Raw genomic sequence first — 19,698 nt, 5'->3', positions numbered from 1 at the left:
CTTACACTCAATATATATATATATATATATATATTTTTTTTCTTTCTGATTTTCAATCTTTGTAAAGAAGACATTGAAACTTACATTCCATCTTTTTTTTTTTTGGATAAGGGGAAAAATTAGTTTAAAGTATATAATATGATGAGTATTTCCTGTTCATGAATGTATGAAATTCTAAAATATCAGTCTTTTAATGAAAAGGATACCTCATGATTTTTGTGATAAGCAGCAAAACTTTGATTAAGCTGTGTTCTACTTGGTTTAAAATGAATAGCTCGGGGAGGGGGGTGTTCATCTTCTTGTGATCGTCTAATGGGGATTGTTGCCTCAGGGCATTGTCCACTTTTATGCCAACCTTGAAACAATTTTTCTTGAATGGAATTCACTTTTACACCACCGGGAATTGAACTGGGTTTCATCTGTTAAACAAAAACGATTTCTTAATCTCCAGTTGTAGACTTGTAGCATTGAAAATAAAAGGCAGGTAATCCTAGTAGAGGCGGACCTAGCTAGGAAGAGACAAGGGATTTGAAAAATTATTATTAGTATATTCAGTATAAAAAAGGCTAAGTTCGCGATTAAAAAAAGACTTAACTTATAATTTATTATAAAAGTATTGTGAAAAATATTGTGAATATAATATTTTTTAATTAAATAATGTTAAGTTCACAATATTTTTATAACAAATACAAATAAATAATAGTAGATAAAAAGAGTTCACAATATTAAGTGCCTAACAATATTTTAAGATTAAATAAACAAATTCACTCCACCAATAGTTGGACCCACCCATACTTTCTCCAACCAATTAGGTTTCATGCTTTTATCATTTTCTCCTCTTTTATCTTTTCCTAATTCTCATTAGGATCTTTCTCTTCTTTTACTTCTTCACCACTTACTTTTACAGTTTACTTCCTTCTTCACCACTTATAAAAGCCCCTAGCCATGGCCGAATGCTTCCATGAACAACCCACCACTGCCAATATTTATTTTATCTCTTTTTTGTTTCAAAATCCCACACACCCAAGCAATGCCATTTGAAAAAAAAACAAAGAGTAAGAAAGGGAAACGAATTCAAAGCAGCAGCAGCAGCAGCACAATGAGATTTCTCAATTTTTTGTGAAGAAAGTTGCGACTGTGAGATTGACAAGGAAAAGCAATCACGGGATTCTTTTGCCAGGGGCAAAATTGTACTTTTCAGAAAAATCTGAGGGTAAATTGAGGAAAAGGCAACACTTTTCCAACGGTAGTGTTTTATTAATTCATTCAATGCGACTTTCGACTTTTGGCAATTGCAGCTCCAAAGGTGCCACACAAAAACACAGAAAATCACATTTTGAGTACTGAAACGCACAATTCTAAAATTTACCAAACGCATAAAACTCACGTTTTGGACTGATAACGTACCTATAAAACGAATCAAATGGGCACTAACTCCACTTAAAAGAATGTTTGGGTCTGATCAAAAAAAAAAAAAAAAAGAATGTTTGGGTATTTTTTTTCTTTTTTTCATCATCAACGTGAGCATGCTATGGAATTACTTTTTTTTTTTAAACTTACTTCTGGATCATTGAGAGGCACATGTATGAATGAATCTCTTCAAAAATAATTATATACTTTTGTTAGTAATCAAGTTTTATCATATAGTAAATATTCACCATTATGATCGTAATGACTATGAAAAATTAATTGTTAAATATCTTTTCGTTGTTTCAATTGTACTAGAAAATCAGTAGCCAAAATTTTTTGTTATTTTTAGAAAGTGTGCATTTTTGTACTTATTTTATTAGTTTGTATTGTAACTATGGAGCGAGTATTTCAACCATGAATACTTTAAATATATATTCAACAATAAAATGGAAGATAACATTCTAAAATTCTAATCAACTCTTTGATTTTGTATATTGAAAGAGAAACTTTTGCAAAATTTAGCATAAAAATAATCATAAATGATTTAAAAGATTTATGCCACACTAACTAACCAAAGAAGAACAAAAATTATAAAATTATTAGGTATATGAAATGTATGAATGGCTGAAAACAAAATTAAAGTAATGATATTAATATACAAGATAAATGAATTAGGAAAATAAATCCTATGTAATTAGCAATAAATAAATAACCTGTATGGTGTGATTTTTGAGAAGTGGGTGACTAAATGCAGGTTGTTGATAAATGTCAACACAGTCAATTATGTCACCATCTTCCCCCTACAAAGATTTCATTAGACCTTAAATAAGTTTGGGATTTTAAAATCACATATATATGAAAAACATTTTGAATCAAAATAAAAATCAAGGAAGGAAAGATAGAAAGAAGTATTTAGTACTCATCATTACCTGAATGGATTTGATTGTTCCTTTGTGTTTAACGAACTCTTTAGTTTTCATAGCCCCAATGGCTCTTCCTATAGCAAATCTATCGCTTAACACGTAGTAAAAAGTGAGAAACAAAACTATGAAACATTGTAGTTTATTGTATATAATGTTAGCCATATTGAAACAAGGTTGTAAAATTCTCTATCTTTGAATAACTCTTATGGAATGGAGGGAATGAAGGAATTATATATATATAAGAGATAATGTTATCTATTACGAGTCTAATCTACTATGTAAAATAAAGTTTTAAAAACATAAATGTATGGGAGCAGATATCAATATTTCTTAAATATAGGAATGAAATATAAAAATTATTTCGAGCATATACTTAAGTAATGTTTCTCTCCAAAAAAGAAAAAAGTAATGTAAATATTAAAATAATAAATTAATAATAAAGTAAAATTTAATTACAGTAATTTACACCTAAATTTAGTGAAGACATTTTCGTACCGTACATTTGTATATCTTTGAGAGAGAGAGAGAGAGAGAGAGAGAGAGAGAGAGAGAGAGAGAGAACGAGTGTGGTTTTTTTTTTTTAATTATGAGTTTCTCTCTCTGTCTCTCTCTTTGCAGTTGCACTCACGTGAATGAATAGATTTTTTTTGCCTTGTATTGCATGTGAGTGATAATACCACTCTAAAGTCTAACAAAGTCTGACAAGTTTGAAAGATTTTAATAAATTTTTTAAACTCAAAATTTTGTTTGTCTTCATCCACACAGGCCACATCTTCCTAGCCTTTAAACCTTAATCCTAAAATTCTTTTTTATTTAAATTTTTTACTCATATCTAACTATATTTATTTTATTTATTTTAAAAACCTAAGATTATTATTATTTAAAAAAAAACTATATGAATGCATGGACTATTATTGTTATTAATTATTATTATATTGAACAAAATAGGTTTTTAATTTATTAGCTGAGACACAAACTTTTAATTTGGAAAACTATAAAATACGTATTGCAAACAGTTTTCCCGTGGCCCATTAAATCTAGAAGATCACGGGCCTGATTTCATTCAGTCACGCGATGAACTTCTGGACTTGATTGAAGACAACACTTAGCCCACTATGAAATCATGATAGGGCCCACTAATGGAGGCTTGCGTGGCCACAAGTTAATAGTAGCATTGGGCTGACAGTTAGAATTTTTTTTTTTTTTTAATAAATTCCCATCCCGTGTTGCCTAGAGCCATGTCATGTACAGCATAACAAAACAGATATGTGTGAGTCTGATGTAACCTTAGCCGCCTCATTAGTATTCTAGGCTTTTGGTTGTAAATTTGGGATTGAGTTCACATGATCAATTAACCCACATCTCTCTCACAAATATTTTTATATTTTTAGCTTTTGAACTTTAACTTTTTTTTTTTACTTCTTTTAACATATTTAATTTAATAATTAATCTTAAAATTTAAGGCAAATTATAAATTACCCACTTGTAGTTTGGCTGAAATTTAATTGCCTACTTATGATTTGAAATTTGATATTATCCATCTGAGGTTAGTTTAGTTAGCTTTTCTTAACCCATATCTATTAAAAACATGATTAAATATTTGATTTTACTGTACTTTTATGTTTCTTTCCTCAAAAAACTAAAAAATATAAAAATACAAGATTAAATCAGATAAAAAAGAATCAAACGGAATATTTGCATTATGAGATTTCAAATCACATGTAGCAACTTAAATTTCGATCAAACCTAAGTAAGTAAAGTGTCAAATTTTATACCATAGGTAGACAACTTAAATTCAGCCAAACCACAGGTGGATAAGTTATAATTTGCCCTAAAAGTTATATTTCTAACTTTCAATCTTAGCCATAGATTACAATTGCACCTAATCTCAATTCATAAATTTTACTTTTTGTTTGCTTCTTGTATGTACCTTCAACGCTATTTTATGCAGCTACTATTTCTTCTTCTTTTTATTTTTTTTATCTGATGAATTTGCAACTTCAACACCTTTTTTTTCCTTCCTCACGATTTTCTTTCACTATTTATGTATTCTTCTCTTTCACTATCTTAATTTTTTGCAACTCCATATATTTTTAGGGACATTATTGAAAATATAATTGGACAGCAACTCTTGATACTGTGAAAATAGTAAATATGCATTACCAATAAAAATTAAAAATTGACATTTTGATTTTCAAATATGTGTCATATTTTTTATATGTGTGTGACTTCTCTGCTTTGATAATATGATTGCTGAGCCATGTCATGTGCAGCATATAAAAACAGATATGTGTGAGTCTGATGTAACCTTAGCCGCCTCTTTAGCATTCTAGGCTTTCGGTGGCTGTAAATTTGGGATTGAGTTCACATGATCAATTGTTTTGTTCACAATTGTTTTGTTTACAACAGTATTTTATTATTTGAAGAGTATTGTTAGGGAAATACTGATATGGCAAAATTTAGATTTTTAAATCACAAAAGAGTGATTGAGATTTAAGAAAATAAATTGGTAGAATACCCTTAGAAATCTAGAAGATCTGGATCTCATTAGGCTACTCTTGAAATGGTCCACCAAAGAAGGAGAAAAATTATAAAATTATGAGGTATTGGAAACAAAATAAATGAAATAGAAAATCAATTATTGAAACCATAATATACAGTTAGCAACAACTAAATAAACTTACCTGAATGCTGTGATTTTTTAGAAGTGGATTATCAAAAGCAGGATGTTGATAAAAATCGACACAGTCAATTATGTCACCATCCTCCCCCTAAAAAGTTTGCACTAGACCTTAGATAAGTCCAGAATTAAAATATACATATATAAGTATGAAAAACAATATTAAATCAAGATAAAAATTAAGGAAGGAAAGCAAGAAGTATAACCTCAATGGTTTTGATTCTTCCTTTTTGCTTAACCAATTTCGTAGTCCCAATCCTTCTTTCATCAACAAATCTATCACTCAACACGTAAGACAAAGTTAGCAAGTAAAACATGAAACATTCTAGTTTATTGTTAATAAGGTTAGCCATAGAAAAACGAAGCTTGGAAAATTCTGTCTTTGTATAACTTTTCTAGATAGAATTTGCTACTTTCTACAGACAGTAAGATTCAAAAGTATTACGAAAATTAGAGATTGAAAGAATTACATATATATATATATATATATATCAAACTGTGAGTGTAATTAGCATACCTTTTCTACTGTGATAAAAAAATCTAACTTATGATTTCCTTAGTTGGATGTTGCNAGAGAGAGAGAGAGAGAACGAGTGTGGAGGAGCTTAGAACACAGAAGAAAGAGATAGATAAGAATGAGAGTGAAATGTCAAAGACCATACAATTCAGTTTCTGAGTTATATTTTTAATTTTAATTTTTTTTTTAATTATGAGTTTCTCTCTCTGTCTCTCTCTTTGCAGTTGCACTCACGTGAATGAATAGATTTTTTTTGCCTTGTATTGCATGTGAGTGATAATACCACTCTAAAGTCTAACAAAGTCTGACAAGTTTGAAAGATTTTAATAAATTTTTTAAACTCAAAATTTTGTTTGTCTTCATCCACACAGGCCACATCTCCTAGCCTTTAAACCTTAATCCTAAAATTCTTTTTTATTTAAATTTTTTACTCATATCTAACTATATTTATTTTATTTATTTTAAAAACCTAAGATTATTATAATTTAAAAAAAAACTATATGAATGCATGGACTATTATTGTTATTAATTATTATTATATTGAACAAAATAGGTTTTTAATTTATTAGCTGAGACACAAACTTTTAATTTGGAAAACTATAAAATACGTATTGCAAACAGTTTTCCCGTGGCCCATTAAATCTAGAAGATCACGGGCCTGATTTCATTCAGTCACGCGATGAACTTCTGGACTTGATTGAAGACAACACTTAGCCCACTATGAAATCATGATAGGGCCCACTAATGGAGGCTTGCGTGGCCACAAGTTAATAGTAGCATTGGGCTGACAGTTAGAATTTTTTTTTTTTTTTTAATAAATTCCCATCCCGTGTTGCCTAGAGCCATGTCATGTACAGCATAACAAAACAGATATGTGTGAGTCTGATGTAACCTTAGCCGCCTCATTAGTATTCTAGGCTTTTGGTTGTAAATTTGGGATTGAGTTCACATGATCAATTAACCCACATCTCTCTCACAAATATTTTTATATTTTTAGCTTTTGAACTTTAACTTTTTTTTTTTACTTCTTTTAACATATTTAATTTAATAATTAATCTTAAAATTTAAGGCAAATTATAAATTACCCACTTGTAGTTTGGCTGAAATTTAAATTGCCTACTTATGATTTGAAATTTGATATTATCCATCTGAGGTTAGTTTAGTTAGCTTTTCTTAACCCATATCTATTAAAAACATGATTAAATATTTGATTTTACTGTACTTTTATGTTTCTTTCCTCAAAAAACATAAAAAATATAAAAATACAAGATTAAATCAGATAAAAAAGAATCAAACGGAATATTTGCATTATGAGATTTCAAATCACATGTAGGCAACTTAAATTTCGATCAAACCCTAAGTAAGTAAAGTGTCAAATTTTATACCATAGGTAGACAACTTAAATTCAGCCAAACCACAGGTGGATAAGTTATAATTTGCCCTAAAAGTTATATTTCTAACTTTCAATCTTAGCCATAGATTACAATTGCACCTAATCTCAATTCATAAATTTTACTTTTTGTTTGCTTCTTGTATGTACCTTCAACGCTATTTTATGCAGCTACTATTTCTTCTTCTTTTTATTTTTTTTATCTGATGAATTTGCAACTTCAACACCTTTTTTTCCTTCCTCACGATTTTCTTTCTACTATGTAGTTATTAAAAAAAAAAAAAAAAAAAAAAAAAAAAAAAAAAAGAAGAAGAAGATAATTTTGAGGAAAACATCTTTATAATTTAGATGTATTGAATTCTAAGTAAGATGTTGATGTGACAATCTCTTATTAAATGGTGCAAAACATAATTTTTACACCTCATTCATACCAAATTCTGACTCTTTAGATTTAGTTGTTAATAAAAGATGCAGAGAATTTTTAGGAAAAAAATCTTTTCAATTTTACTATAGATTTTACATTTTAGTCCATAATATTTTATTGAAATTTTTATATAGGAAATAAAATAAAATTATTTATTGTTGAACACAATAAATAATAAAAATCAAATAAATGATTAAAACTTTTCTTAGGTGGAAGATCAAATGCATATATTCAAATAAAGCTTTGATTAGGTGGAAGGCTAGAGAGTGACACTTGGTGTTAATCAAAAAATGATGATTGGAAGGCTAATAGACAAAATTCTCTTCGCATGTGCACACTCCGTGCTCTCAAATGTGACTTGGGTGTTGTTTTTTTGGTTTTTCTCTTAAATTTTAACCATATGGCTACTTTTTTTCTTTTCTTTTTTTTTTTTCTTTTTTTTCATGAGATGAAAGTGTATTTTTAATTAAATACAGTTATATGACTGAATCTTAAGAGATGAACCTAAAAAATAAGACCTAAATATTGTACTTAAGTTTTGTCCTATTTTTAAGGTTTCTCACACCATCAGGGTTCTCTTTGCTAGGGGTTTTCCTTGGCTAGGGATTAGTCTAGTTTCGTGTAGAATTATTGTCCCTAGCTCTGTCTAGGTCATTGTTTCCCTCTTGCTCTCACGAGTTAGGTAGGACGAAGTGTTTTAACAAGTCGATAATGGCAACTTTGGAAGATTTGTGGTCACGTTTTACTCTTTTTGAAGAAGAAGTGCAAGGGGCGGACGTCCCAAGCAGCAAAGAAGCAAGTGTCCATCGTCTTGCAGGTAAATTCCTAACCAAACGTATCATTAATGCAGAAGCCGTAGCACGAACCTTCAAGCCTCTATGGAAACCTGTGGGTGAACTAAAAATACAGGATGTCGAAAGGAATGTTTTGGTGTTTGAGTTTGATGATGCCTTAGATCTTGAAAGGCTTTTGGAGTTTGAACCTTGGTCATACGATAAAAGTCTAGTGATCTTCCAAAAAACTGAATCAGTGGAATTAGCCCCATCACTAGATTTTTCGGTGACATCGTTTTGGGTGCAACTGCATAATGTAACAGAGAAAAGCCTAACTCAGGAAACCGGAGAAGTAGTAAGTAATTTCATAGGATCCACTATTAGAATAGCTGACCCAAAGGATGATGGTAAGGGTTGTGAATTTCTTTAGGTTAGGGTGGCTATGAACATCACAAAACCTTTGCCTCGTTGCTGCAAACTCAGGAGTGAAGGTAAACACATTGGTTGGGCCCTTTTAAAATTTGAACGCCTCCCAAATTTTTGTTACTGGTGTGGGAGGGTAAATCATGTTGAAAAAGATTGTGAGATTTGGCTTAAGAACAGAGAGAAACTTGGAAAGAGGATCAACAGTTTGGTGACTGGATGCAGGCTGAGTAGTTCAAACCATTCCGTAAATCTGTAGTTGTGATAGTAGGTAGTGCCCATGGCTCTTCAAAGTGGAAGAAAGGTCCTTCAATGCCCAAGGACAAAACTGTCAATCCTGTGGTAGTGAGCTCCAATCCATCAACAAACCTCTCAGGGTCGGTAATGGAGACCGAGCCACTTATGGAGTATGTAGCTACTAGTCATACGTCATCCATTACATGTGGGGATCCGAAACTAAGTTATGAGAAGGAAAGGGTGATTATGGGTTTGTCTGAAGAAGTAGCCAAGCTAGGTTGTGAAACCCAAAAGTAAGTACATGAATGCAATGCTCAAGCTGTTCCGAAACAGGGTGGTGGTGTGTCTACTGGAAAGAAGGGAGATATAGTGCTTCAAAGAGATTGAACCCCGTTACAAGATGTGAACAATTCTCAAATCAACTTACCTGACAATGATACTTTCAGGACTTCGAAGAAACTAGCTCGTGAGGTTAATCCCCAACAGGAATATGTTAATAGCCCTACTAGCATTGAACGCAGGCCATTGATGGAATTGGATAAGCCACAACCAGTGAAAAAGTTGTGCCTGCAGATTGGAGAGGTGGTTATGAAGGAAAATTGTAAGGCGGATGCTGGTTGCCAGCTCTGCCAGGGCCAATGAGTTGCTTAAGCTGGAACTGTCGTGGGCTTAGGAACCCACAGACAGTTGACAAATTGGTTACCTTAGTTGGTAAAAAAGATCCCACAATGGTGTTCCTTATGGAAACGAAGTCTAATAATGAAGTTATTGAGAAAGTTTGCAGGAAAATTTAGTTTGCTCACAAGTTTGTTGTTCCTCAACCAAACTAAGGAGGCGGTTTGGCCTTACTTTGGAAAGAAGATATTCAGTTAGATGTTCAGGCTTCATCTGACAATCACATTGATGCGGAAGTTGACCAAGGGATTGATGACGCTTGGCAGATAACAGGTTTCTATGGAAACCCTGACTCTGCCAACCGGGAAGATTCATGGTCTCTACTACGTGACTTAAGCCGTTGTTTCTCACTTCCATAGATATGTGTTGGGGATTTTAATGAAATGCTGAGAGCCGAAGAAAAACAAGGGTGGCTTGATAAACTAGAGCGCCAGATGCAGGGGTTTCAAGATGCTTTAGATTTTTGTAGCCTTAAAGATTTGGGTTACACTGGCTTTCCTTTCACATGGTGTAATCGGAGATCGGGTGATCATAATGTTTGGGTGAGATTAGATAGAGGAGTAGCTACAGTAGACTGGTTGCTGAAATTTCCCACTACCCGTGTGCACCACTTAGAGGCTTTTCATTTGGATCATAGACCACTGCTTTTGGTTTCAGATTCGGAGGCTAGGCGATTTTATAAAAAGGGGCACCTGTTCAGATTTGGAGCAATGTGGCTTAAGGACAAAACCTATGAAACGGTGATTAAAACTTCTTGGGAAACACCTTTGAGTTAATCTCTGGTAGCTACTTTTTCACATAAAATTGACCTATGCCAAATAAATCTCTGGGTATGGAACCGTAACACATTTGGGCATGTGTGAACTAATCTAGAAAAGAAGTTGAAGGAGTTGCATAGGGCGGAGGAGATGGGGCTGTACAGCATTGATCCTAGCTGTATTGGACAGCTTTGTGATGAAATTCAAGCCCTAAAAAATAAATAAGAAGTGATGTGGAAGCAGAGGTCCCGTAACAGTTGGTTGAAGGATGAAGATTGCAACACAAAATACTTCCACAGTAGGGCTACTCAACGAAATAAGCACAACTATATTTCGGGTTTAGAGGATGACAATGGAGTTTGGGTGGAAGAGGATGGCCGGTTGAGAGATTTATTTGTGAACTATTTTTCCAACCTATTTTCAACTTCTAATCCAATCGGTATTGATACTATTCTGGAAGGGGTTACACCTAGGGTCACGGAGGAGATGAATTTGGCTCTCACTCGAAACTTTACAGCTGAGGAAGTCCATTTAGCCATGCAACAAATGGCACCACTATTAGCCACTGGCCCCGACGACATGTCTCCAGTTTTCTACAAGTCCTTCTAGCACATTGTTGGAGAGGATGTCACCAAGGCAGCCCTTCCTTGCTATTCTAAATGAAGGCATTATCCCTGCCTCTATAAATCCACTTTCATCTCTTTGATTTCTAAAGTTAAGAATCCCAAAAAAGTCTCTAAGTTTAGGCCTATTAGCCTGTGTAATTTTTTTTACAAAACTATTGCTAAGGTGTTGGTGAATTGGCTGAAATCTATTTTTACCTCATGTTGTATCTGAATCTCAAAGTGCTTTCCTTTCAGGCAGATTAATTACTGATAATGTGCTTGTTGCGTTTGAAACTTTACATTATTTAAAAAGGAAAAACTGGTTACATGGCCCTCAAACTTGATATAAGCAAGGCCTATGATAGGGTTGAATGGAGTTTTTTAGAAAAAATGATGCTTCATTTGGGGTTCTGGTTAACTTTGTGGCTATTATTATGTCGTGCATAAAATTAGTTTCCTATGTTGTGCTTTTCAATGGGGAACTTGTGGGGCACATAAACCCCACCCGGGGGCTTCGCCAAGGCGACCCCCTGTCTCCTTACATGTTTTTATTGTGTGCTATTGGCCTTCAAGGACTCCTCCATAAAGCTGAATCTACTGGTGCAATAAGGGGGGTTTCTATTTGTCGTAATAGGCCACGTGTCTCTCACCTTTTCTTTGCAGATGATAGTGTTCTCCTCTGCCGGGCAAAGCAAAGTGAATGCCAAGTCATTCTAGATATTTTGGCTACCAAGTCATTCTAGATATTTTGGCTACCTATGGAAGAGGCAGTGGGTAGAAGATTAACAAGGATAGAACTAATCTCTTCTTTAGCACCAATACTTCCCCAGAAGTGTAAGAAAGTATTCAACATCTCCTTGGTGTGCCTTCCATAAGAAACTTTGAAAAATACTTAGGCCTCCCAGTGCTTGTGGGAAGAAGGAAAAAACAAAGTTTTTCTTATATCAAGGAGCGTGTGTGGAAAAAGCTCCAAGGGTGGAAAGAAAAACTCATGTCTCAAGCTGGTAAAGAGGTGCTAATAAAGTCTGTGATACAAGCCATTCCAACCTATGGTATGAGCTGTTTTAAGCTCCTTAAGGGGTTGATCCATGAATTGGAGACCATGATTCGAAAGTTCTGGTGGGGATATGGAAATGAGGGAAGAAAAATTCATTGGGTAAATTGGGAGCATTTGTGTAAAGCAAAAGAAAGTGGAGGATTGGGTTTTAAAGAGAGAAAAATTCAATGATGCTTTGTTAGCAAAGCAAGTATGGTGTATGATGCATAATCCGGATTCCCTTTGCCATAAAGTTTTCAAGGCGAGATTTTTCCCCAATTGTTCAATTTTAGAAGCTAATGAAGGCACCGTGGGGTCGTATGCTTGGAAGAGCATCCTTAGTGCAAGGGATGTGGTGAGAGAAGGCATGGTTTAGCGGGTTGGAAATGGCCAATCTGTTTATATAAGGGAAGACAAGTGGCTTCCTGATCAAGTTTGCAAAACAGTGATGCTTCCCCCTCCTCTCCCACCTGATACCAAAGTTTGCAATCTCATTAATCTCGAGTCAACTACTTGGAAGGTGGATCATGTTCAGCAGCTGTTCATGCCTCTAGATGCAAAGATGATCCTTAGCATTCCCCTCAGTGCTAGACTCCCTCCGAATCATATTATATGGTTCCAAATGCAAACGGGTGTCTTTACAACCTGTAGTGCCTATAAGATGTTGGCCAATTCAGCTTTAGTCAACAATGCTAGTACCTCTAACCCAAACATCCAGAAGCAATTTTGGAGAGGACTTTGGAAGCAACAAGTTCCAAATAAGGTGAAGGTTTCTGCATGGAGAGCTTGCAACAGAGCTTTACCCACAATGGACAATCTCATTAGGCGGTATGTTGTGGATGAGAACCTATGTCCAGTTTGCAAAATAGTGGCTGAAGATCCATTGCATATGGTGTTGCAATGCTCTGAGGTGAAACTGGTGTGGAGGGAGCATGGTTGGTTTAGCCAAGCCATCTCCTCCCCACCAAGTGATTTTACTGACCTAATGTCTAGATTTTTGCAGGTAACAGAGGATAACAGAGCTGAACTCTTCATATGTATGGCATGGAGCCTTTGGCAGCAACAAAACAAACTGAGGATCGGTCTTCCATCTCCTCCATTGAATCAGGTTGGCCCTCAAGTTGTAAAATTTTTGCAAGACTATCTCGACGCACAAGACACCCAAGCTCCACGCAACTCCACTGCAACTTCCACACAATCATGGACTCCCCGAACTCCAATTCTTTCAAGGCAAATTTCAAAGGGGCAGTTTTCAACAGCTCCAACTCTGCAGGTATAGGCATTATCATTCGCGATAGCAATGGTGAGGTGATTGCCGCCATGTCTGAGCGCATCCTTCTCCCTACCATAGTGTTGGAAGTCGAAGCGTTGGCGTGTAGACGGGCGGTGACATTTGCTCTTGAAGTTGGCATCCAAGACGTCACCTTTGAAGGAGACTCGCTGACTGTGATCCAGGCTATAGACAGTAGTGGTGCAAGTGAAGCCCCATACGGCAATCTTATTGAGGACATTCTAGTTTATGTTTCTAGTTTTTCTTCAGTTGTTTTTAAGCATGTTAAAAGACCTTGCAATAGGGTAGCAGATGCTCTTGCTAAGAAAGCCAAGTTTGGTGATGTGTTTTAGGCTTGGGTGGAAGAATTACCTCCTGACATCGCCCCCTTGGCTGTTCTAAATGTTCACTAGTTTTTGTTTTTTTTTGTTTTTTTTTTTTTTTGGTTTTCAGTTTTCTAATAAAAGCCCAGACTTTGGGTCTGGTTTCTCAAAAAAAAAAAAAAAAAAAGAGTTTTGTCCTATTTTGATTGAGTCATTGATTTTTGGTCTCATATATTTTCTATGATTATGGTAGGTAAAGTGAAGTGATAAGAAGATATAAAGGTATGGGTGTGGATAAACCTTTTTTTTTTTTTTTTTTTGAATAGATAGGTGCAGATAAATTAGTTGATAATATTTCTTGTCGACGGTCAAGCAGATTAGGAATGTTCATCAATCCAATCTGCTAAGAGAGACCAAGCCGTTAATGCAACAACATCATAATTCGGGGGATGTTAGTAATTTTTTTACGCAAAGATTAATTAGCAAACTTACAGTCCAATACATGAAAAACCTTGTGAATTAGTCGGGTGGTTTAACTTTCACCCTAACTTTGAAATTGAAAATAAAAATAATTAAAAAAATAAAAATCTAATTGTTTTAAAAATAATTAAAAAAAAAATCATATGGTTATGTTGAAACAATTTTATTTCTATTTAATCTCCCTGGGGGAGGATCTTACTAGCTGAAACTTATTTGCCATCCCACTTCCACAATGTTTAAATCTTTTATTAGGACCTGATTCATATCTGANTAGGATTTCATAAACCACTTCTTTTTATTTGTCTGTAATAATTCCAACAAAACACCCAACACGTCAAAATTGCAAACTCTAATATTGAATTGATAACAACACAATTAAAACCCAACCCTCTATTGCAAACTCTAATATTAGATTGATAACAACAACAAAAATTAATTTAGTTTATATTAGTTAAAGCATAATATTAGTGTTTCCTCTTACTTAGCCAAGAACACAATCACTTTTCTAGAATAAAATTTCAAAAGGAGAAAAAGAATAAAATTTCAAGCCCTTACTCACCATGTTTGAACTCTATAGATTCTAGAATGCAAAACCGCAATTTTGCCATAGGATTTACTCATTTCAAGCACAATCTGTCCAACAATACATCAAGAATTTGAGTTATAAAAATGTGATTGCTAAAAAACGTGTAGCTAAAGATTTTAGAAAAAAAAAAAAAAAAAAAAAGAGGAACATTAAAAGAAAAGAAGAGAAGTGATTGTAAAAGGAGACTCATGGCTAGAAGCTAGGAAGCGTGATTGCTAAAAAACGTGTAGCTAAAGATTTTAGAAAAAAGAAAAAAAAAAAAAAGAAAAGAAAGAGAAACATTAAAAGAAAATAAGGGAAGTGGTTGTAAAAGGAGACTCATGACTAGAAGGAAGTGTACTAATTAATATATAACTTAGATAATTGAAAAAGGTGGGCAACTGAAGGGTTAGATGTAGAAGAGCTATATAACTTAGATAATTGCAAGAGGCGGGCAATTGAAGGGTTAGATGTAGAAGAGCTGGATTTGTGGTATTTTTTTTTTTTTTTTTTTTTTAATTAGTAGTCAACTAATGCATTTTCAACAAAGCATAAATATATACATATATATATATATATATATTTAAATGAAATATTTCAAATTCAATATTTTCAATATTACCAAAATTTCAGATGAGAAAGAAATAGATAAAATTGAAATTGAAAAATTATTTCTAATTTTTTAGAATAAATAAATTTACAATAAAACCACATGGGAATGTCACCAACATTTGTGATGACAAGAACAACAGCATAGCCCCTAATGTTTTAAAATAAATTAGCGCTAAGGTAGTTTTTTATTTTATTTTATTTTATTTTATTTTTTTGGAAGGGAGAGCTAAGGTAGTTAGTTCCAGCGAGAGTAATAATTCGAAGAAAAATTGGATATTTTAATTCCTAATCATCATAGATTTTCATAATCAAAATAATCGCATCCATAACTATATGTTGGGATTAAGCACAATACATTACTTAAATAACCAAAATACTGACCACACACATGGGGAACCAATTAGCCACCTATGACTTGATTTGGAAATAACTAGAGAATATACCACATGATACATATCAATCATAAATTATTTAGAAGATTTATGCCACACTACCCCGACAAAGAACAAAAAATATAAAATTATTAGGTATATGAAATGTATGAATGGCTGAAAAAAATAAAGTAATAATATTAATGACTCATATACATGATAAATGAATTAGAAAAAAATAATAATAATAAACCTATGTATTAGCAATAAATAAATAAATTGTATGAGAAGAAAAGAAGAAGATGACTGAAAGAAGATTGTTGATAAATGTTGACACAATCAATTATATCACCATCTTCCCCCTGCAAAGAAGAAGATTGTTGATAAATGTTGGAATATTTTAAAAAAAAAATTATAACTATGAAAAATATTTTGAATCAAAATAAAAATTAAGAAGGAAAGAAAGAAAGAAGTATTTGGTACTTATCATAACCTCAATTGTTTTGATTGCTTCTTTGTGTTTAACGATTTCTTTAGTTTTCATAGTCTCAATCCTTCTTCCAATTACAAATCTATCACTTAACCCGTAAGACAAAGTGAGAAACAAAACTATGCAACATTATAGTTTATTTTTTTATAATGTCAGCCACATAGAAACAAAGTTACAAAATTCTCTTATATTTGAATAACTCTTCTAGGTTGAATTTTGAGTGTTTTTAGACCCCTTAAAATACAACCAGATTAACCTAGTTAATTAGCCAAGTGATTACTTAGTCAAATTATCAGATCTAGGTTAACATAAATATATCATATCATTGACAAGTGTGGAAAATAAAAAACACAACGATATGATAACCCAAGAAAACTAAACCAGTAAAAACCTGAAGAGGATTTAACCTAGCTATCCTCAAGGTAAACTGAATCCACTATGAAAGAATTGAAGTTTACATAATAGCGACTTAGACCACTAACATCCTATTGCTATCTCGAGTAAGAAACTTACTATCACGCCTACGTGATAGCTCCGAGTCCACGAATTACCTCTTTCTTGGATTCCCAGCAAATACAAGCACTCCTGCTTGTGTATCTTTAAGCTCTTGAATCTGCAATTGAATTGATCACCAAGTTCTTGACATAGTCTTGATTCTTGATAGCCCTAAATATGTGTGAAGGCAAACACCTCTAGATCTCACAAAAGATTCACACACACAGCATAAAGAGCAACCTCAAAATGTGGCTAGGGTTTACCTTTTTATACATAGGACAAAACATAAAACTCTACACGTCAAACGGGCTTGGGCTGAGTTTGAAAATTTTACAGAAAAAATAATTTGCACGACTTTCAATTGATCAAGCTAGGTAGATTTACACAGTAAATCATGCAGTACACTCGATTCCAACTTTACACTTAAACATACTTTGAGCAAGTCTAAACAAGACTAAAACGTTTTGATCATAGTTTGTCAACATTACAAAATAAATTTTTAATACATTAGTTCCTAATTTCTTAGAACCTAACAAATTTGATTTAAACTGTTTACATAATCTAAGATACAAAAGTATTATGGAAACTAGGGATTGAAGGAATTATATATATATATATATAGGACAAAATTGCTAAATGCCTTGTTTGGGCAAACTAAGCAGTGTTTTGCCATATTTTTGAAACTAATTAAGAAAATGCCCCTCTTTTGAAAATCGATTTTCTAAAAATTGAGTTAGGCCCTATAGCGGCGTTTTTAAGGAGCCTGTAGTGATGTTTTTAGGACCTATAGTTGCGTTTTGTAACTCAACCTATATGAAATCGAGTTATAGGCAAAAATAATTAAAAAAAATTGCCTACAACTCGATTTAATGAAGGTCGAGTTACAAAACGTCACTATAGGTCCTATAAATGTCACTATAGGTCCTTAAAAACGCCGCTAAAGGGCTCTATAATTTTTTTTTTTTTTTTAATAACTCGATTTTGAGATAGTCGAGTTTCAAAAGAGGGGCATTTTCCTAATTAGTTTCAAAATTTGGGCAAAATGCTGCTTAGTTTGCCCAAATAAGGCATTCAGCAATTTTGTCCTATATATATATATATATACATGGATATAGCAAACATGTATTACTTTCTATGGGAAGGATAAGTGTACGGCCCCCACACCATGACCCGTAGTGGGCCTTGGACATCGACCTGGGTATATGGCCCGTGAGGCCCATCTCCCTTTGCCAAGCGGCCCACCCCCGAGTCACGCTTGCCACGGGCCCAAGCTTTGCCTTTTCATTGCTTCTCGGAGAAACCCCTTCCCGAGCGGTAACATATAGCTCGCGGGACACCCCGCCCCGTACCAGATTGGTCATACCACGGGAAGACACCGCAGCTGGGAACTATCATGGAGATGGGAACCAAGTTCCAACGCTACCCTCACCGCTTCCCATGACTACCTAACTATCCACTTACGATCGATAATACTGGACCGCCTGTTGCACTTATTGGCAAATAATCATGACCTCTTCGCTATTTCTGAACTATAAATACAGGAAGTTTTGAGAAGACAGGGGTTGGGAAATTGAGGATAGGAAGAGTGTAAACAGAGAAAACAGAGTGAGGAAGCGGTTCAGACCCCCGAGGAGAGGAAAGCGATTCCATTGGGCCTTGGCGTTCAGAACGACCCAGTGTAGGAAATCCAAACCCACTATACAAGTAAGTTGTGAGCCCAAGTGAGGCCCAGCCCAACAGGGTTTCGGTTTTGGGTGTGCACAATTGGCGCCGTCTGTGGGGAATCCTACTAAGCAGTGGTTCCGCCGAGGCTCGCGTACAGGATAGATGTCTAGAGGTGGAGCCGAGAGTGACTCGGCAGGGTCTTCCAAGGGCTCTACCTGGCGGGAACGGAGGCAGAAGAGGCGCGAGGATCCGGTTTACGAGCAGCTGGAAGAGCGGTCCGGCCTTGGAGAGGGGTCGTATCAAACGGGGAGAACGGTATCCCATGCTTCCAGACGTGGGCAGCCTGACGTCATGGATGAAGAGCTTGAGCGGCTACGGAGGTTAGTACAAGACCTGGAATTGGAAGCACGAAACGAGCGCCGCCGAGCCGGTCAAGACGCCCGAGATAGAAGGCCGGACGATGAGGAAGAGAGGCGCTGGACGGGCTCGAATCGACCGGGATCACACCACCACAGGGAGCGCTCGCACTCGAGGGAGTCCCGTCGCCGCCGAGACCTCTCCCGTTCAGCAGAATCTTACCGGCGACAATATCGCTCTCGGTCCCGAGAATACGGAAATCGAGGCTCGGATTCTCCAGAGGGACGGCCAAGGAATGCAGCTATGGATGCTATGAGCCGTGCATTGCGCAGGGCGGCTTGGTCACCATTCTCAGCAGACATTGAGCGAGCACCGATGCCGGACAGATTTACACGCCCGCCGTTCAATTCGTATGGGGGGAAGACGGATCCCGTGGAGCATGTCAGCCACTATATCCAGATGATGTCTTTGCATACCCGCAATGACGCTCTGATGTGCAAGGTTTTTCCCTCCAGCCTCGGTCCCACGGCCTTAAGGTGGTTCAACGGGTTGCGTAAGGGCTCCATTCACAGTTTCGCCGAGCTAATACAGGAGTTCGGTTCCCATTTCGTGACGTGCAGCCGGGAACAACAACCGGTGGACGCGCTGCTGTCTATGAAGATGAGGGCAGGGGAAACCCTCCGTGATTACGCTAGCCGATACTGGGAGCTCTACAACGAGATCGGCGGAGGGAACGAGAAGATCGCGGCGAGCACTTTCAGAATGGGATTGCCTGACGAGTTAGGGTTGAGGGAATCGTTAACCAAGAAACCTCCCGAGGATATGAGGCAGCTGATGAGGCGCATCGAGGAGTACAAGCGGTTGGAAGATGACAGAATACAAAGTAAAGGCAAGGCACAGGTGTCAGATCGCCCTCGGCTGAGCGGTTTTCAACAGAGGGCACGGGGAAATTTGAGGATTCAAGAGCCAGTAGCGCCGGCAGGGGAGGTGAACGTGACGTTCAAGGAGCCCGTGCATAAGATTGTGGATAAGATCAAGCACGAGCCGTACTTCAGATGGCCGAACCGGATGGCTGGCGACCCCTCTAGGAGGAATCAGAACCTATACTGCACCTACCACAAAGACCGGGGGCATACTACCGAGCAGTGCCGAGTGTTAAGGGACCATCTCGGGCAGTTGGCTAAGGCGGGACACCTCAAGGATTTTGTGACGGATACCG

The 19,698-nt window shown here is 35.6% G+C and overlaps 1 long non-coding RNA gene across 1 annotated transcript; it reads right to left on the bottom strand.

The window, feature by feature from the left end:
- Positions 1–92: 92 nt before the first annotated feature.
- On the bottom strand, positions 93–2,559 carry LOC112020595 (uncharacterized). Its single transcript, XR_010624673.1, has 3 exons — positions 2,340–2,559; positions 2,124–2,210; positions 93–419 (listed from the first exon to the last, which is right to left on the bottom strand). It is a non-coding gene; the product is annotated as an uncharacterized LOC112020595 (long non-coding RNA).
- Positions 2,560–19,698: the final 17,139 nt, after the last annotated feature.

The sequence above is a fragment of the Quercus suber genome, unplaced genomic scaffold, assembly GCF_002906115.3.
Source record: "Quercus suber isolate HL8 unplaced genomic scaffold, Cork oak 2.0 scaffold_469, whole genome shotgun sequence".
NCBI classification, from domain to species: domain Eukaryota; kingdom Viridiplantae; phylum Streptophyta; class Magnoliopsida; order Fagales; family Fagaceae; genus Quercus; species Quercus suber.
This window is presented reverse-complemented; position numbering and strand designations above follow the sequence as displayed.